We start from the raw sequence: 16,725 nt of genomic DNA, 5'->3' as shown, positions 1-16,725 counted from the left end.
AATTCCCCTTTTCTCATTATTATTTCTGCTTTGGATTGTGAAGACATTCATTTTTACAGTCAGATCCAAAGTGTAATTACATAAATGACGGCTTATTGGAATAATTGCCATCATACGAGAAACATACAAAGAGACTGATGGGTGAGACAGCGCTGCGTTGTAAAATTATTAAAGTATTTTAATAAAAAGTCGCCTCTAAGAGGGTCAAAAATTTTAAAGTTACAGGGAATACAAATAATATCAGGCTGACCCTGCCACAATCTGACCCCCTGTCCATGAACAAACAGAAGGCTAGTGTTTCAGCTACATGTGTTTTACAACAATAAAATAGAAAATTGTTTTAATTGATGCACTCAGAAAGGTGTATTTTTGGTTCCAGCAGACATAACTTTTAGCGACATGCAACAATCAGAGCAAATATTATTTTTATATGACGTCTGAAAACAAACACAGAGCCGTTATCTTGTTGAGAACATGTTAATGTTATATTGAGGGGTAAAGCTTATATGAATCACACAGGCATGATTCTACTCCTATCAGGCAAAACGTCCTCTTTTTAAATAATAATAATAACAATAATCATCACTTGAGAACAATAAACATATAATTTTTATATCATAACCTACAAACTAATCTAATGTAATTTCCTTTCCAGTCTTTCTCACTCACTATGTGTTAATAGACCTCTCTGCATTGAATCATATCTGTTATTAACCTCTGTCTCTCTTCCACAGCATGTCTTTATACTGTCTTCCTTCTCTCACCCCAACGGTCGCAGCAGATGGCCGCCCCTCCCTGAGCCTGGTTCTGCCAGAGGTTTCTTCCTGTTAAAAAGGAGTTTTTCCTTCCCACTGTCGCCAAAGTGCTTACTCATAGGGGGTCATATGATTGTTGGGTTTTTCTCTGTATCTATGAAGCGCCTTGAGACAACTTTTGTTGTGATTTGGCGCTATATAAATAAAATTGAATTGAATTGAATTAATGTAAACGATGATTTTCACTTTTTCACCAAGTTACACATTGCTACTTTCACCTTTAGTTGGTTGGAATGGAGGCGAAGTTAATTGGATCCGCTCTCCCTGCCAGTGCGCCATGGCACGACACTTTTCATCACTTTTTGACAGGAAGCCAAGACTTAGTATTTGCCAAAAAACATTATTGCCCGTCAAGGCTGGACTGGGACAAAAAATTGGCCCGGGCATTTTGACTAGAGACCGGCCCACCAGGGGTAAAACCGCAAAGGATTCTGGGAACTTGTGGCAAGAGCTACTAGCGCACGCAGGCTTTCAATTACACTCAGTTACACAGTGATAAAAAGAAACCCAAAAAATGTTCAAGGTTCAAGGTTCTTTATTTGTCACATGCATAGTTATACAAGTATAACACACAGTGAAATGTAGCCTGACACGCTCCTCAACATGTGCAAAAATTGGGGGGGGGGGGTGTAGAGGAGGAACATTATATATATATATATATAGTATATACACTGGGTGAATGTGCAGTAGTAGCAGCAAGCAGGTGAATTCTGTACATTAATGTCAAGAAGCTGTTGTATTATTAACTGCAATAGCCGGTCGCATGACAGCCAAGGGAAGCCGATGGGTAAAGAGATCGTTTTTCTTTTTTATCGGATTACGTCGTTGAAGAGAAATTTTTTAAGCCATGTTTCCGAAGTAAGAGCCGATGGATGGTCTGGATATACCAAATATAACGTCTCAGAACACTCCAGTGTAGTAAAACTGACAAGCTAGTCAGCGAGTTAACTCCAATTTTTAGCTCTCGGTTTTTTCTCTTAAACCTGGCCGTCAGCAGCTACTGTCCGGACTATGCATCCCTGGCTGATTCAATTCAGTGCAAGTCATCAGAGTAAACTCAGGTAATGACAAAAAATTTACATAGTTAATTGTGTTGTGAAATATTGGATATTGCGGTTATGCATGTATATACATTGTAGATATAAAGAATCCTCAATATATTTATAAATAAGTATATGTTTTGGATTTTTGTAGTGGGTAGATCATTTTGACTTGGTCATTTTATAAGTAGCTCACATGCGGAAAAAGTGTGAGCACCCCTGTCCTATAGTTACCATATCTCCTGCACTTAATAAAAAACATGTTCAACCGTTTCCATAACACCACACCACAACAATGCCCTGATCTTATTCTACTCATATAACAATCTCCTCCTGCCTATTCATTCCTTTATTTCTTTTTACTTCTACTGTATTTTGTACCCAGTAAAATTGTCTCCCTCTAGTTTCATCATTCCATTTTCCATAACTTCTTACTTTCTTTCCAAACTATACACTTTCCTTCAGATTAAGATAATGGTATCTGAACATCTACGTCTACTCTTTTAATAACTTTAGCCATCTTATCCGCTCTTTCATTAACCATATCGCCTTTATAGCTGGCGTCAACGTTATTACTACACTTTTGCCCTGTTCACACACTCTGTGGTGAGCAAACATAAATTCATACAGAATGTTCTGATCATTACTTGTATTCCCATTTTCAATCCTTAACACAGCTGATAATGAATCACTGCATATTATTACTTTTGCAATTCTGCTGTCTTCCACCCATTCTAATGCCATCAATATGGCATATAGCTCTACTGCATATATACTCAGAAAGTTTATGTTCTTTTCCCAAACTTGATATTTAATTCTGGAACTACCAGTTGCTTCACTTTCTGGATCTTTCAATCCATCTTTGTACACCTGCACATAGCCACTGTACTTGCCCTCGAATCTACTGTAAAATTCTTGACAAAGATCTGTTGTGACTTTTTGATATCCACATATGTTCTATCTACTTGGACAATCCCATGTCCAAGTGGGCCTTAAAGGCCATACCACTGTCTGGCTAAATTATTTGTCATATACCTTAAATGCTCTTGCTCGATCATCCCCAACCCATCCAATACTATTATTGAACTCCTTCCCTCTTTCTCAACAATGTTCCAACACCTTCTTTACAGGATGATTCTCATTGGGACCTTTCAAAGAACCCAATAGTTAACCATTAACTGCTGCCTTCTAATATGCAGAGGCTTTTCTCCTGCTTCCACCTGAAGAGCACATACTGGCGTTGTTTTAACTGCCCCTTAACAAATCCACAACACATGAGCTTGGATAACATCCAGCTTCTTTAACCAAGTTTTAGCCGCTGCCCCATACACCACACATCCATAATCAATCCTTGATCGAATTAATATGACACAGATACTTTTAAGTGCATTAAAATTGGCACCCTATGACAACCCTGCTAAACACCTCATGATATTAAGAACCTTTTTACTTTTCTCCACAATGTGCTCTCCAGTTTTCCAAGTTAACTTCCTATCAAAAACTACTCCCAAAAAACAAAAGCTCTCCACCCTTTCTAACCCTTCCCCATACAAGAACAACTGTATATCTTTACCCTATTTTTCTATTTGTGAAAAACATGACTTTAGTTTTCTCAACAGAAATTTTAAACCCCACTCCATTCCCCACTTATCTATCCCCTCTTGAATTTTTCATAACTAGATGGTCAACATTCCTCCCCCTTACCCAAGCCACTCCGTCATCAGCGAGAAGTCATTTACCAAAACTATCAGATATCTCTTTAAAAATATCATTAATCATAACCGAAAACAATGTTGGACTTACGACACTTCCCTGCCGGGTTCCATTTTCTGTTTTGCATGGCTCTGACACATGTGTCCCTAGCTTAACTGTTCTCCCACAAAAGAAATCCTTTATCCAGTTAAACGTCCGTCCTCCTATTCCTAAACCAAACAATTTAATCATCAAACCCTCTCTCCAGAGCATATCATATGCCTTTTCTAAGTCATAGAACACAGCCACCACCACTTCTTTATTAATCTGTGCATTCCTAATTTCATCCTTCAGACATAAAACCAGATCCATAACTCCTCTTCCCCTACGAAAGCCACTTTGGTACAATGCTAACATATTGCTTGATTCTAAGGAGTGAACCTACCTCTCATTCACCATCCTTTTCATCACTTTACTCACATTAGAAGTCAGAGCAATGGACCTATAATTCCCAGGATCACCATGGTCCTTCCCAGGTTTCTTTACTGGCATAATTATTGCTTCACTCCCCCACAGCAAGTGATGTGCATTAAAATCTCCACACCATATAATATCTCCTTTCATACCCATTTCTTCCAGCTTACTTGTTTCCAGCTTTTTACAAGGATTGTAGAAATTAATAATCCTCATCACCTTCCTTCCCAACCATACCTCAACCCCAACGTACTCGAACTCCCCCTTCCTTCCAATTTTCCTATACGGTATCCCTTCCTTAATCAATGTCAGACACCCCCCTCCATTCCCCTCTTCCCTATCATACCTAAAGTCCAAACAAGGCTTCAAATCATGTTTCCTGAACACAGATTATTTCAGGCTTTTCTATTTGATCATAAACAAACTGCTTAAAATCTTGACCATTTGCTAAAAGACTCCTTGCTTTCGACTGCACGATTAAGATGGTTACAAGAAAAGTTAACCACCACACCTCCTGGTTCACCTGACAACTAAGCTCGCCTCTAATATCCTCCCATCTGTTATTCTTCATGTCTAAACTATGACATGCTGCTTTAACAATAATCTGAATCCTCGCTGTTTTTGACTTTACATCTGACGTTGCATTTATTACCCCCGCGATGAATGTCACCATCTTCTTCTTCTCTTCCTCCATTTTCCTTTCTACCATCTCCATAACCTTGTCCAGCCTGTCTTTCATTCTTTTTTACATGCTTCTGCATACTGTATGTTTATTTTTGCACAACTTTTTGCACAACTCTCCTCTTTGGAACAAAGAGTTGTTTCATCACTTCACACCCCTAAAAAGCAACACTATGTTCTCCACCGCAACTACAACATTATGGCTTAACTCCCACACCACACTTCCCATACTCATGGTCTGCAGAAAACTGAGTACACCTTCTCTTCCTTTTACACACCTTGGCAATATGTCTAAATTTGTGGCAATTAAAACATCTCAGTGGCTTGGGTACAAATTCCCTCACACCGAATCTTACAAACGCTCCTTGGTCATTCCCCTTACCCCTTTAACCTCACCATTTCTTAACTTTAAGTTCTCCACCAGGTCCTGCATACTTGTAGTTACCTGTACTCCCACAATGACTCCTTTACTTCCATTGACTCCCTTTTTCCCAACCCTTGCAGTATTTTTCACTTTAACTATACACACCCCCATCAGTTTCACTTCCAAATTACAGCCAATCAGTAGATTACCATCTCTGAGTAACTTAGCATACTTAATTTCTCCCACTTGTGCTCTAAGCACTCTTGGCAACTTCAGTAGATCCATTCTCTTTATTCCCTCCTCCTCAAACCACCCCTCCCCTTTACCTTCACTATCAGATCCTTCCGATACCCTCACTTCTCTTTTTCCTTTTCCTTTCACTAGCCCTGTCCCTCTTCCTGCCCCTTCCCAACTTTCTCCCAATGATTCTCTTCACACTGCCCGCCAACCTCCTCCTCTTCACTATCATCCATGTACTTCATGTTATACAGTGCTCAATCCAATACTTCTCTTTCTCTCTTAGGACTTTTTTTTTTTTTTTTTTTTACTGTACTGAAATAAATATTTCAACTGAAATGATTATTCAAACTATTTTATCTGCTCCAGGTAAATTTTGCATTCGGGTTGGCTTCTGTCACACACTCAAACGAGTCCTCGGAAATCTTCTTAATGTTCACTTCTGTGGGAGAAATTGAGAAAAGACAAAGAAACACATGTGTTAATCCTGAAGTCCTGAATGTTTCAAATTTGCCTGAATCTTGTCAAAGCCACTGTTTTAGTTACTTTTCATTTAGTTTCAGGGAGCGATTCTTTCATATGCTTTCAAGGTTGTCACCAGATCACCCACAAACCTTTTCCTCATCTGCTATTCTCTGTGCACACCATGGATCTTATGACTGAGGGAGATGAATGAAGCCCAATGAAGTAATTTTGCAGCTTGATAAATTAATTTGAAACAGCCTTTACAGTCTTGACGCAGTGTTTAGTCATGTTGGAAGTAGAAGGTCAAAAATGAATAAATAGATCCAGATTAGAAACATTCTGTTCTGCAAGATAGGCTGTGTTACTCAAATCATAGTTGAGTGGTGCTTCTATTTCACTACGTTTACCCTGGATTGTTGGATTACCTTGGACTGCATTCCTCTGAGAAATGACTGAATATCAAGAAATACTCTTACTGACACTTTAGCTCAGCTGAACAAAGCTTATCTGGGTTTTCTGGGTATGTTGACCTCAATGGGCATCGCTAATTCCACGCTGCTTTCAAGAATCCAAAAATAACTCCAACAGTAATGCTCTTTGCAGTTGAAACTGTTAAATTTATCTCATGTTTCTATTTAGTTGGTTTTGACAAAAAGGAGCTATTACAAGCACAATTCCCCAGACCACTAACAACTAAGTGTTTTGAACAACTTAATTCATGTATAAATATATAATGTATATATTGCACACAAGCATTGCAGATAATGTATTGTCACTTGTCAGCAAATTAAGGAAAAAGCATTTAAGTTTTGTTAAATATTTAGCTGATTTAGAGTTTAGAAATGTGTTAACATAGAATGTAGAGACACTGACACTGCCCTCAATATAATAAAGGCTGACTGTGTCGTGAATTTAGGAGTAGGAAGACCCCTCCCCACTTGAACTGTGAAAGTAAAACAAAGAGTAGGACCTCTCCCCCACTGAGTGGAAATTCCCCAGAGGAAGCTTTAGGGTGGAGGTCGCAACATTTATGATACCTGTAACTGTGGTCTAGAAGGGAGAGGGGTTTATGACCTCTAGGGAGTCATCTACCCCCACCGTGTTTTAACTGTCACACACACACATCCACACGCACACTCACTCATGAGCACTCACACATACACACAGGTATGCGCACACAGTCACACACGAGCACACACATAGACACAAAGACAGAGTTTGCAGCACACCGTAGCGGGGGTTTTATGATAGGGGACTCTATAAAGCTAGCTGCAATGAACAAAGGGTTGAAGATTGGCAGAGGGACACACCGGCCTCCCTTCTAGAAGAGCATGCTTAAATAAAGATGAATAAAGTTTTGTGAAAATGACTACTGAGTTCCGGTGCCATCTCTGGAAGTTTCGACGAATAAAAGAACCGGGAGAAACTGATTTGGTAACAGTTTACTTCAAATGTCTTAAACAGGACACTAGAACCAGAAAAAAAACACAAAACAAAAAAGGACAAAGGTAAATCAAATTTTCAACTTTTAGACTGCCTATGAAAAACAAAATCTTATAGTCTGAGTGAATTTTAATGCTGTTCATACAAATCCCCCAGGTCAGCAAATAGTATCTGAAAATATTGATTTGTAGGCCTAATTAATGTCCAAATTATATTTTCAGCCGATATATATTTGTAAAATACTTTATTATATTTCCATCAACAAGCAGGCATCAGTGGGGATTACTCTAAATTTAATGTGTGGCAACAGTAAAAAAAAAGAAGGAAAAAAAAAAGAAAAGGTAGAAAGAAAGGTAAATAAAATAGAGGTAGGCATGTGAATGGATACCAGGAACTTCCACCTGTGTTTCATCTGTTCATTTACCAGCTGAAAGACTAGTGGAGCCCTCAGTCCAGATGTTTTTCTTCTTTTGCTGTCAGACAGATTCCTAAGGCGGATAATTCAGAATATTTGTTAATTTTCAACTGGAGATTTTAGTAAAAAACATTTAAACTTCTATAATATTAAACACAATCATAATAAGCTATTAATGTTACTGCTGTTACTATTTGGGTCTTTTACTAGAGATTAAATAAAATAATTTCTTCATAATTAAACTATAAATACACCCCCAGTAACTGCATATCAGAGAGTTTTACACTAGTGCCAACATATTTCAAGACACATATTAACAGTGAGGGAAAAACTCACATTTCAACAAATTAACTGTACTAACCTCTCTCTGCAGTTTTTGGTGATCTTGTCCATGATCATCACCTGGACTACTGGGAGATCGTGGGTCACTGTGTTCATCACCATGCATGGGGAAAAACCTAATACCACAGGAAAAAATGATATAGTTTGTCGTATAGAGTTGGAAAATTTTGGGGTCAATTTTGAAATAAAATCAATCAATTTTAAATTCAAGTGGAGACTTTTAGCTTTTATTGAGGAGTTTCAACAATATGAAATATTGAAATACTATAATAGCTACTTATCATGCTACATCCTAAATGTATGCTTGTATGATTATTGTTCTACGCACCTTTGAAAATATTCAGATTTGAAAAACCACCATGCTGCAGCCCCAATGACATTCAGGAAAAGAAAAACAGCAAATGAGGCCCAAGCAGCCAAGCATGTTCCTGCAAAGACACAGGGAGTGAGAATATGAAATGATCTATTGTTCTCTCTCACTTACCTGGCATTTAGTTTTATATTTCACATTAAGATGAATCTGACGGTATTCAAACACCATGCAACATCAGTACCACAAACATTCAAAAATGTCCCTGTACTGACAAGTTCTGATGCACAAAAGTAAATGAAACAAACTTGATATGATCATGAAATGAATCACAAGATAGGACATGGTCTGAGCTTCCATTGGTGGAACTGAATTGAATATGATCCTATACTGCACTGGGTAAGGCATCCATTATCCATTAACTTGTCTGTTTTGTGCTGACTTAGGATAAGGCAACCACTTCTCTAAACTAGCTGCTTACCAAAGAAATCTGTCTGGATGTTCAAGTTTCCTTGGACAGGAATGGACAAAAAAGAAAACAGAATAACAACACACAAAAGCTCAGAAATCACAAAAACAATTCAGAAGATTTTGACAAACTGCACAGCTAAATCCAAGCTGACCTCACCTGATGCCACATGCACATAGAGCTGACCATGTTTACTTCCATATTATGCATTAGACGCTTCACACTGATAGAGGCCGTTTAGATCAGAGGTCAGACTCAGCAGTTGTAGCTTTGCACCATCTACTTTGACAGCAGACTGCAGGAAAGACTGGGCAGATCTGGAAAAACATAAATGAGGCTCAACATGAAATGTAGAGATAGGGCAGAAACATGCGAGATGTGCCAAAAGTCCAATGAATTTCAGTCAATTCAATTTTAATTGAAATACATCATTTGTGAAGACATTCTTAGTTTGGGTAAAGTTTTCTACCACACTAGTCTAAGGAACTTGGAAAGAAAAAGCATCTGGAAGGGATTTTAAAACTGGATTACAGAATACTTTGAACAGAAGTGGAGGCTCTGTTCAATGAACAGAGCCTCCACTTCTGTTCAAAGGTCATTCACAGTTGACATAGATGGCTTCTTTCATCTTAGGTGGATCACTGATGCTAAAACTCTTACAAATAACTTAATGAAGCTTTAGAGGCACTTAAAGCAAAACTGTTTAAATGCATAAACACTGCATTTACCAGGGATTCCTCACATGTAATGTATAAGTAGTGAACTGGAGAGAGAGAAGCCAAGCACTGCTGAGTCACACTGGTGAATATGCATAATGAAATATTTAGTGTAAAAAGACTGTTTTGCAATGTGAAAAAAAATGTTTATGTCATTTGTAATGTCTGGACTTTAGCGTTATTGTTTTGAAAGAACAGATTGCAGATACAAGTGGAGGAAATTAAGGGTGGCTGGCCTCTCCTTTAGATACGGCAAGGACATCAGCCATTTGGTAGAGGTTCAGAGTAGTGCTGCTACTCTGCTACACATCAAAAGGTGCCAGTTGAGGTGATTCAGGCATCTGACAAGGATGCCTCCAGGGCAAAGTGTTCCGGCTATGTCCCACTGGAAGGAGGCAAAATGTGGAACACGCTGGGGCGATAATATCTCTCAGCTGGTCAGGAACGCCTTGGCATTCCCCTTGACAAGCTAGAGGGAGGTTGCTGTGGTAAGGCAGGCTCAGCTTCTCTGTTTAGGCGGATGCCCCAGCAACACAGCCCCAGATAGGTGGAAGAAAATGGATGGATGGATGTTTCTTTTTCATGAATCAGCATTTCATTTAACTATGTCCTTATGTTCAATATGAACTGTGCACACATCATGGAAATACCCTACCCTGAAAAACAGGCAAGTCTGTATCACACCTGACCAAATAGTTATATATTTAGTGCCCACTGTTTTATACCCATGAATAAGTCCCATTTGATCATGTCTGAGTGAACGTGTTACCCTCATAGTTGAACGAGACATGACTGATTGGTTTTGATTTGAGAGTAATTAAATGAAACCATCTTTCAAAACTCTTTTTAGCTTTTGCAGTCAGGCTTTCTTTTTATTAGCTGGTTTAACAAAACCTAAAACCCATGTTGGAGATGAAGGTTACCATAAAAGTGTTCATCTACTTTCTCTGTCTGCTGGGCTTTATGCTTCAGACTTCATGTGTCCTCACATAAATTTGGTCATGTGACTCTTTTTCAACAGGGAATGATCCCTACGCCACCTACTCCAATCAGCTGTTATCAGTTAATAATGAAAAATCTCAAAAGAACATAAAATACAACACTAATAATAAGACAAGGTTATGAGTTTGACATAAGTCGCCACAGTGATTTACCCAAAAAGAAATACAGTTTCATGAAGTAGTTTACATTTTACACACAATTAACCTTCACTTGTGGCCCGTTTGTACCTAATTGTGTACAGGAAATCTACATATGTATCTATATATACACACACAAATGGGGCCAATGGGGTGGTCGTGGCTCAAGATTGGCAGTTCATTTTATAATCAGAAGGTTGCCGGTTCGAGCCCCGGCTTCGACAGTCTCGGTCGTTGTGTCCTTGGGCAAGACGCTTCACCCGTTGACTACTGGTGGTGGTCAGAGGGCCTGGTGGCGCCAGTGTCCGGCAGCCTTGCCTCTGTCAGTGCGCCCCAGGGTGGCTGTGGCTACAATGTAGCTTGCTATCACCAGTGAGTGAATGTGTGTGTGAATGGGTGAATGCCTGAATGTAGTGTAAAGCGCTTTGTGGTCCTTAGGGACTAAGTAAAGTGCTATACAAATACAGGCCATTTACAAATGAGAAATGAATGATGAATTTTGGTCTTAAAATCACGATAGGGAAACTCCTGAACAAAATGCACTTGAAGTAAAAATGCAAAAACAACTAGAGTAAAACCTCGGGGTGTTTCAAGCTTCACTAAATCTGTTCAGTGAAGCTAAAAAAACATTACAGCAAGCATTACGCCTGCAGTAATGACAGTTTTTGCCAGAGGGAATACAGTAAAATGTGAAACTGCTGACAGTAACTGCTAAAAACTAAACAGCTTAAATAAATACCTTAAATGTTTGTTTTGTTGATTGTTATCTGAAGAACCAACCATGACTTATTATAGCATCTACTTAAGCTGAGTAAGCTAATCCCTCAATAGAATAGAATAGCTGTTTATTGTCAGTGTATGTACATAAATTGTGGTTGCACCAGGCCAAATATAAATAGTAATGCAGCAGGAATAATCAACAGATAAGAGAGAATATATACAAATAAAGAGGTATACAATACAAAGGCACATACTATGTGGGGGATAGTGTTTGTTTACAGTCTAAATAGCCCTGGGGAAGAAGCTGTTTGTGAGTCTGGATGTTTGGAACCTGATTAATAACATGAGGCGCCGTCCAGAGCGCCTGTGATGGACTTTGTTCTCCTGAGACAGGAGGATCTGGCAAAGGCCTCCATGGGTGGCAGAGGGCAACCAATGATTTTTCAGGTAGTGTTAATTCCCCCTTGTGCAGCCTACCACCCAGCCAGTAGGAGAGCACGCTCTCCTCTAAGGAGAAATAGAAGACCAGTTTTAGCTACTGGTTCAAAGTTATTCTTCCTCAGGATATGGAACAAGTGCAGCTACTGCTTGACCTTCTTTACCAGGGCAATGGTGTTGTGGGTCCAAGTGAGGTTGGCAGAGATGTGGGTGCCCAGAAACCTGAAGTTGGAGACAGACTTGGATGGGGGCTGTCTGACTGATTGAGGCCAGGTGGTGATGGAACCTATGATCCAGGACCAGTTGGGAGGGGCATCTGAAGGTGATGATAAGATTATGGTGTTGAACGCTAGAGCATACTCACATAGCTCTTCCTGTTCTCTAGATGGCTTCGCGTTCTGTGAAGGGTGATGGTAAATCTGTGCTGTAAACTGTAAATTGGTGGGGGTTGAGACAGGGAGGAAGGAGGTTTGTGATGTTTGTGATGTGCTGAGACACTATCCACAAGAAACACTTCATGACCACAAGACATGAGGAGTATGATTCTGCAGTCACTGAGGCTGTCTATTCCAGTCCTTTGGGGGATGGGAATGATGGTGGGGGCTTTCAGACAGATGGACCCAGTGCCGTGATATGTTCACAAAGTTATAAGTTCAATTGACACTGGTTGGCTGTATTGCACACACCAATGAGAATTCACATCCACTCAAGTCAAGAAAACTCCCAAACTGTCATATCCAGGTCACATTTATCTAATTTCACTAAAATTTGATGAGTAATTCTTGTGAACATAGAAAAGTGCCCATAAAATGAGAGTTATGACCTTGACCCCAGTTTGAGTGAAGACCCATTATGTGATAATTTTGTGAATATTTCACTAAAATATGAGCAATATTCTAGGAGTAGAGACTGTTGTGAATTGTGAAAAGACAAACACGTGGCAGATGCCTCGTCATAGCATAACTTTCCATGTTAATGTATTTTTAACTACAGCTAAGGAGGAATATCTGGAAGACAAAAAGAACAAAACCTCAAAAACTTAGTAAAACATCTAAAAACAATAATACCCCAAACTTCTCTACTTGTAGATGTATATATTTACCTTAAATTATTTTATTTTTTTCAGAACCTACAGTTTAACCACAGTCTGTTCCTAAAGCGTGCATGTTCAGGAAACACCCATCAGCTAAAGTTTAAATGTTGCCTTCTTTAATTTTCCACAATTCACTCCCAACAACTTTATTATGTGTTATACTGTATATCACTAAATACAATACATCTTTTTGTTCCTCGGGGCTTTTTAAAAACAGGTTGCACAAGACAAACAAAAAGAAGCAAATTAAAGTTTCAGCTTAAATCATTATTCAAACTACTTTACCTGCTCCAGGTAAAGTTTGCGCTTGGGTTGGCTTCTGTCACACACTCAAATGAGTTCTCAGAAATTGCTCTAATGTTCACTTCTGTGGGAGGGACTGCATAAACAGAAAGAGAACAGTGTTAATTCTGAAATGAGGAAATACTAATGGTGTCAAAGTAATATTTCACATTTGCCGGAATCCTATCATGTAACACAAAACCATAAATTCTGGTTTCTTTTATTTAGTTTGAAGGAGTGATCCTATGCTACACATTGAAGGTTGCCAAGGGTTCACTTACAATCACCTTGTCTGAAAAAAGGATATTAAATTTTTTTTTTTTATGGAAAGTTTTGAGGATATTAAATTTTGTGTTCTTCTCAGGGACTTCCACCAGATACATAACACCGGACAAAACCAGAGGAACCTGTGTTCAGTTTCAAAACAAGCCTCTATTAGTTTTGCTTCATCCTCTGCCATTCCTCATGTGTACTGAATGGATCTTATGACTGTGGAGATCAGTGAAAATAATGGACTGATTGTCAGGCTTCACAAACAAGTTTTAGGCAGACTTTGTCACATGGTGTTTTGTCATGCTGGAAGTAGTAGACCAGAAACAAACAAAATAGGCATGGCTAAAAACAGACATCGTCAGCAGCTTTACTTTGCAGGATAGTGGTGTGCCCCCAAAATCATAAATGGTACCTCTGCTTTAAAACAACTGGATTGCTGAGCCATTTTCTGACTTTAGCTGCTGTAAGTTAATTCTGACCTGAACATATACATACAACTGAAAAATTATTAAATGATGAATATTGGTAAGTTGATACCTGCGCTCATGTGAACAAAACTCATTTGAGGCAGCTGAAATATCTAGACAGTACAAATTGACTGGTAAAGAGTATTTGATACTGCCTTACGGGGCTTTTCCTGATTCAGTTCAACTTCTTTTTTTCAGTTCAATCTATGGCTGTTTATATCTGTATATCATTTTAATATACATTTTTATGGTCAAATAAAAAAAATCTTTATTAAAAATGACACAAAAGACAAATAATAAACTCTATTAACAGCTGATACTCACAGTAGATCTGTATGCTGAAGGGCAGGGTTTCTTCTTTAGACATGGCGTCACTGCTGATGACACACTGGACCTGGTGACCGTTAATCTCACTCGTAGGAACACCAAACAGAGAGCTGACTGTGGTAGTTGTATCGTTGTCATACTGTGTGGAGTTTGTTGTCGTCCTCACTTTGTCTCCCAAAGCATCAGTGAGCCACCTCACCTCTGCAGGAGGCTTCGATCCAGCAGCCGTGCAGGTAGCAAATAAAACCTCTTCTTTGCCCAAAGTGGGAAGATTGTCCTTGATGTTTGTGAAAGGAGGCACTAGGAGAGTTACAGCACAGAAGTAGGTCAACATGCAAGAAGAATGGTAAAAGTAACTCTGTCTCTGCCTCACATACAAACGCCCAGAATTTTGGGAATATTTTGTACATACCAATCACTATTAGAAGTATCTCAGTCTTCTGATTTCCACTGGGAAACAGGGTGAAGATGCACGTGTAGCTGCCTTCATCCTTCAGGGCAACATTGGATAACTGGAGAGTTCCATTTTTGTTGTTAAAATTCCCGATATATTTAAATCGATCATCACCTCCATTGACAAACTGCACTCCCTCTCTGGGTAGGATAGTTAGGAAATTGTCATTGTGAGGTTTTTCTCTTGTCCTCCTCTGCCAGGTAATCTGTGTCAGGTCATCATCGGTACCAGTGACATGGCATGGTAGGATAGCAGTACCTCCTTGAACCACTGTCACACTTCCACCAATCACCTGAAGAGCTGGAAAGTGAAATACTATTAAAGATCAGGCCAAATAAAAGTAGAAAGGAAAAAAAGAGTCTCTAAGAAGGGTAAACCAAACTTTTCTTTCTTTGTGTGTGCTTGATTTCTTCGCTAAATCTTGAACTTATGTTTGGTAGTTCTTTTCAGACAAATACAGCGTTTTCCTCCCATAATAAAAATTCTGCCTTCAACTAAAGGATAAATCCCTAGGATAGTGATAATGTTCTTACTATATGTATCATAGCATGTATATATGCTTGTATGTATCCTTCCTGCTCCCTAACCAATAGGTCGACCTGAACAAAACTTTGCAAAACACTGTGACACGGCCAGAAATTATTACCATCTATATGTTAAAAAGTCATTAAATTATTTGTTTTTCCATAAAGATTGTTTATTTCATAATTATTGTAACATTTTATGTTATGTTCTCTGTGTGCATCTTCTTCCTGTGTCACATCCAATGTATGTTAGTCATCTGTAACTTAACAGTGACAAAAATTGGTATACTTGATGGAATTATGTTCTAATCACCACTGATTACAGAGTAATGACAAATGAACTGCAGGCATGACAAAACCTCTCTGCAGGTTTGGTTTTTCTAATGTTTTTAACCATTTTCTTAGGTGTTTAATCTACTCAAGATTAATATTACTTTTGTTTATTAAATGATCAAAATAACAAGAACATACACTGAAATCTGTCAAGTAAGGTAACAACTCATGTCCTTAACAACATGTGAAACACTCAAGGTTGCATGCTCTAGTGGCCTGGGAAAATGACTTTGAAAACATACCCCACCTTAAATCTCCATGACAGAGGAATGTGAAAACAATAATCTGCAGCTTGATTCCCATGCTTTCAGTTTGAAGTCATAAGCAAATACATGTGCTCAAAACAATGTAAAACCAGATCCTGGTTGCAGTTTGGATGGATAATCAAAAAGCTAAACAATTTAAAGTCTTTCAGTTAGTTACATAAAAACTCTGCCCTGTTGTATAGAAATTAAGGAACATGTGACCAGTCGAATGAAGGATTCATATCTTGGGGTCACTGCTTGAATTCATCTTTCATTTATTCTTTTCATGATAAAATTTTATATACAGTGAACTTCAGTGAACAAGGCTCCTCAAAAACTCTCCTCACCACTCATTAACAAAGAGCTACAATCTACAAGTAAAACAAAACAAAACAACACAACAATGTAAAAATACAAGTACAAGTTAGAATGTGTAAAATCTCACTACTAGATGTCTGTAGGTTTCTTTCATTCATGAATAGGTTTTATTGAATAGGTTACTTACTTCAACTGATCAGCTTTGGATCGCGTTCAGAGTGTACAGAATACTGTGGCAAGACTTTACCTGGCACTAATAAGACGTCACATACTACTCCAGTTAATACTCCAGGCTTCTCTTCAGTGGTTGCCAGTCCAGTTTAGGTTTTATTTAAAAAAAAAAAAAAACAACTTCCGTGCTCTACACAGAGAAGCTCCCCAATATATCTCTGACCTGTTAAAATCTCATGCTTTAGACCTCAGATTTTCAGGTTAGAGGTTACTGTTGGTCCCACGTACTGGGTTCATGTGGGGATTAGGCTTTTCAGGCAGTGGCACGAGGGTTGTGTAATTCTCTTCTGTTTTCTTTATCCTGTACAAACTCCACTGACTCTTTTAAAAAGCAGCTGAAGACATTTCTATGCAAACAAGCTTTTAATTTATTTTTTCATTGTTTCATATTATTATTTATATATATTTCTGCTTTTAT

General features: G+C 38.5%; 1 pseudogene across 1 annotated transcript in view; it reads right to left on the bottom strand.

Moving 5' to 3' along the window:
* Positions 1 to 7,315: 7,315 nt before the first annotated feature.
* Positions 7,316 to 16,725, bottom strand: part of LOC146651017 (nectin-2-like) — a 19,395-nt pseudogene continuing 9,985 nt past the window's right edge. Inside the window, exons 2-8 of the transcript XR_014907836.1 lie at positions 14,615 to 14,956; positions 14,200 to 14,502; positions 13,139 to 13,232; positions 8,907 to 9,064; positions 8,297 to 8,396; positions 7,988 to 8,084; positions 7,316 to 7,699 (exon numbers count right to left, since the gene is read on the bottom strand). The product of XR_014907836.1 is annotated as a nectin-2-like (transcript). The remainder of the gene's footprint in view (positions 7,700 to 7,987; positions 8,085 to 8,296; positions 8,397 to 8,906; positions 9,065 to 13,138; positions 13,233 to 14,199; positions 14,503 to 14,614; positions 14,957 to 16,725) is intronic.

This window comes from Rhamphochromis longiceps, linkage group LG16 (genome assembly GCF_057381845.1).
Source record: "Rhamphochromis longiceps isolate RC_006_pf linkage group LG16, R_longiceps_female_GT1.1, whole genome shotgun sequence".
Lineage (NCBI taxonomy): Eukaryota > Metazoa > Chordata > Actinopteri > Cichliformes > Cichlidae > Rhamphochromis > Rhamphochromis longiceps.
This window is presented reverse-complemented; position numbering and strand designations above follow the sequence as displayed.